At 37.7% G+C, this 4,388-nt stretch overlaps 1 pseudogene; it reads left to right on the top strand.

Moving 5' to 3' along the window:
- Positions 1-3,330: 3,330 nt before the first annotated feature.
- LOC121463420 lies at positions 3,331-4,114 on the top strand (annotated as a pseudogene).
- Positions 4,115-4,388: the final 274 nt, after the last annotated feature.

Here is a 4,388-nt window from a genome sequence, read left to right as displayed (position 1 = left end):
GATTCCATTTGAGATAATTTCAGTAGTGAAAAAAAGGAGCTTATCATGTGTTATATTGTTTGATTTAGTCTGATGTAATGATACATACAGTGAGAAGGACAACAAGAATGTGAAACAGTGATTGCAGTCACAGCATGTAGACAAAACATTTGAAAAAAGGGCATAAATGGGTGAGAAAAGGCAAGTTTCCAAGGACAGGCTTGTGTTTGTATTTTCGTAATAACAGGACTAGGTAAAAATCAATACATGTAATAGATTCTTCCAATAGACTAAACTTTTCAAAGAAGATAGGGCCCTGCCTTTAAGACGAGCTCTAGAGATAATAATAATAATTGTGTAGCACATTACACTACAGGTTAAAATTGGAAAATTGAGGGTTTTATAATATGTTCTGTGAAGAACAAGTGAAATGGGTAATCATAAGGAAGATTTTTGAGAATACAGCTTAAATTCTGATACCACTCTGGCGAAAATAAATAAATGAATAACAGTTTGTATTGATTTCAGAGGCAGCTTTAGCTGAAGTGGCCATTTGCAGTGCTCTGGGACGTCATGTGAAAGATGCACCACACACATATTCTACAAGTGCTATAATTTGTGTCAAGAACACAGATCTCCGACTCAGATTTAAATCTTTTTCTTCCTCGGCTTGCAGCATGGAGAGGTGATGAGGCATTTAAAGGTGTGAAGTGAGAAAGAAGGGGCATGACCTGTCCTGTCTTGAGAGCCAGCCCCCGTATGCTCTGCTTCTGACTCCATGGGGTCAACCACACCCTGGCCCTCCTGATTCTGCCACAATGCTTAATGCATAACAAAACTGAAGATGTGTAAACAAAAATAATGCTAGTTTAATAAAATAAAAATGCAAAACTAGAGAAATGAGTTCAAAGTTTGTTTCCTTGACATAAAAAAAATGTCCGTTAAACATGAAATTTCAATGAACCAGCCACAAATGTTAATAATGAATGTCTCTATTGTAGTAGGCGCATTCTGTTCTTCTACCAGGTGGGTTCCAGTAACTGAACCTAAGTCACCAGGCTTGGTCACAATTGTGTTTATATGCAGAGCCAGGTTTCCATCTCCAAACATTTTGTTTTCACTTCGGAACATAAATCACTTTAGTACCAATGCACCAAGTTATTATACCTTTCTTACTGTATTTCTGTCTTTATGATCCCTGCCTCCTGGGTGTATGCCTCCACAAATAACTTAGCAGGAAGCTCTCTTTCAAAAAGATGTGAACAATTTATACATTTGAGGGGCATAATATTGCTAATTTTTTTTATATTTTTACATGTAAATAACTTCAAAATATTTGTTAAAGTCCTTTTTTGAAATAATAATAAAGTTTTGTCTTTTTTCTGTTTTCTCTCTACTTATATCTTTCTATTACTTAATCCAATAGTTATCTTGATAGGTAACATTCTGTATGTATTTTTCTTGCTCCAGTAATTATTTGAAAACAGAATGAAATAAGTAAAAGTTTTACAAAGTGCATGTTCCTACATTTGTTTTACTCACAAAACAGATTTTTATAAACCCTTCTAAAACATATCAGATTTATAGTTTTAAACTGAGAAATGTGTTTTTATTTGTTGGTATATATGGGAGTTTGAAAGAAATTGACATCAAAAGAAGTCATATTAGGAGATGTGATCTTGTCAAAGTGGGTGTGGCTTTGTTAGAAATCGGTGTTTCATTGTGGGGGCAGGCTTTGAGATCTTTAGTGCTCAAGCTTCACTCAGCATGACCCTCAGTCTACTTCCTGTTGCCTGCCTATCAATATGTAGCAGTTCCTTCTTCAGTATCATGTCTGCCTGCAGGCTCCCATGCTTCCCACCCTGATGATAATGAACTAAATCTCTGAAAAAATAAGCTGCCACTTCAGCTAAATATTTTCCCTTATAAGAGTTGCCATAGGGGGCTGGAGAGATGGCTCAGAGGTTAAGAGCACTGTCTGCTCTTCCAGAGGTCCTGAGTTCAATTCCCAGCAACCACATGGTGGCTCACAACCATCTGTAATGAGATCTGGTGCCCTCTTCTGGCCTGCAAGTACACATGCAAGCAGAACACTGTATATGTAATAAATAAAGATTAAAGAAAAAAAAAAGGAGTTGCCATAGTCATGGTGTCTCTTCGCAGAAATAGGAACCCTAAGACAGTACATAAAATTAATTTCATGAGCTTGGCTGGTGAGCATTTATTTTGTTTCCAAGATTTTGTCACCATATATGCTTCTATAAGAAATTTGGGGGGCAGAAGGGATGGCTGAGTCGTTTAAATTACTTTCTACTCTTGCAGCAGACTCAGGTTTAATTTCCAGCTCCTACAGGGCAGCTAACAACTTTCTGTAGCTCCAGATCTAGGAGCTTCTTCTGACCTCTGCCTGCACCCCGCACACACATTGTATGCATGCATACATGGGGGTGAAACAATCATAGCCATAAAATAAGACAAAAACAATAATGTGTGGGTTAAAAGGAATTGTCTGTCCTCTGAATGTGTCAAAATAGCTGCCATGAATAATTTCAAATTCTTTTCTTGTCAACTTGTACATTAGAAAGTTCTCTTCAACAGAACTGTACATCTTTTGATTTTGCTAAAATCCATTAAAAGTGAAAAAATAGTGAATATTTATCTGAACCATTATAATATAAGATGATTATTTTATCATCTTTGCTATCATATCATGTAAATAATGTTTGATTATGAACCAAACTGCTCATGTTTGGTAATTTTAGTATGAAATTGAGACTAACCAATTCCAAAATCATACATTTTAAATTTTCTCTAGCTATCTACATCAATTCTAAATGTTGACTTCTCTATCAATCATCCCAAATCAAAGTAAACCTTCACTAGTGAAAAGATATTTTCAGTAGACTCAGTTCAGTAATAATTATTCCAAACACTAAAATTGTTTCATTCAGTGAAACTTACTCTAATTAAATAAAGCTACTTTGGCTCTTACTTGAATAGGCATTCATTTTTGGAAAATGTAATGACCCTTTTATACAGATACATGCTATTAGGTCACCTGCCAGCAGTCTTTTCTCAAGTTACCTAATTAGCATTCCTTTTAACTAGATATTGAATAATTCCAAGACTTGCACCATTAATTTTTCTCCCTCATGCACATATTGCATATTTTTCTGCACACTTTTTGGCTCTCAGCCTTTGTAGAAAAGTTCAATTCTAGTCAAACACTACATGAGCTAGTTTGAGGATTTAAATTTTATTATTCTCATACTCAAAATGTTAAGTATTATAATAAATAGGCTAATCACTTAATGAGCTGTACTTTAATCCATGTATTATTACTTTATTTGAATGAATAAACTGAAAAATTCTCAAGATGCAAACCAAAGTATTGGGTCTACAAATTTCATTGTGGCCCTGAAGGTCCTCTTCAAGTCCCAGATAGAGAAGGAGGGATTGGAGCACCAGCTTCGACGGGAGGTGGAGATCCAGGCGCACCTACAACACCCAAATATCCTATGCCTGTACAACTACTTCCATGATGCTCACCGGGTGTACTTAATTCTGGAATATGCTCCACAGGGCAAACTCTATAAGGACCTTCAGAGAAACGTGTGTTAGCTGAGCTGCGTACAGGCACGATAATAGAGGAATTGGCTGATGCCCTGACCTATTGTCATGAGAAGAAAGTGATTCAAGGGACATAAAGCCAGAGAATCTTCTGCTGGGGCTCAGGGGTGAGGTGAAGATCGCAGACTTTGGTTGGTCTGTGCATACCCCTTCTCTCAGGGGAAAGACAATGTGTGGGACTCTGGTCTACCTGCCTCCGGAAATGATTGAGGAAAGAAAGTATGATGAGAAGGTGGATCTGTGGTGTCTTGGGGTGCTCTGTTATGAACTGCTGCTAGGAAATCCTCCCTTCGAGAGCAGCACTCACATTGAGACATAAAAGAGCATCCTCAAGGTAGATTTGAAGTTTCCTCAATCAGTACCTGTAGGGGCACAGGACTTGATCTCCAAGCTTCTTGGGTACCATGCCTCAGAATGACTGAACCTGGACCAGATCCTGAAGCGCTGCTGGGTCCGGGACCACTCTCATAGGATGCTGCCTCCCTGTAATCAGATGGCTTCCTGAGCTCTGCCTGCCTCTGTTAGTTTGTGTATTTCTCCAAGCTCTCTTACTTCATCTGTTTTGCTTGTTTTCTCTTGTAAGATGTGAATTGAAAGTGATTAATATAAAAAAATTTTTGAAAGAAGACACATGAAAAGGTGGGTGTGACTTTCTCCCTCCTTTGGTGAGACTCTCTCCTTCCTTTCTCATGACTCTCTTCTTCCTTTTTCTTGATTCTTCTGCTCCCTGAGATTGCTCATCAGTGACCTCCTCTACTGGAATGTATGTATCACTCAAT

The sequence above is a fragment of the Microtus oregoni genome, unplaced genomic scaffold (assembly GCF_018167655.1).
Source record: "Microtus oregoni isolate MIOR12 unplaced genomic scaffold, Mior012 000001F_ref0000356, whole genome shotgun sequence".
Taxonomy (NCBI): domain Eukaryota; kingdom Metazoa; phylum Chordata; class Mammalia; order Rodentia; family Cricetidae; genus Microtus; species Microtus oregoni.
The sequence above is the reverse complement of the archived record's forward strand: the minus strand, read 5'-3'. Positions and strand labels throughout refer to the sequence as shown.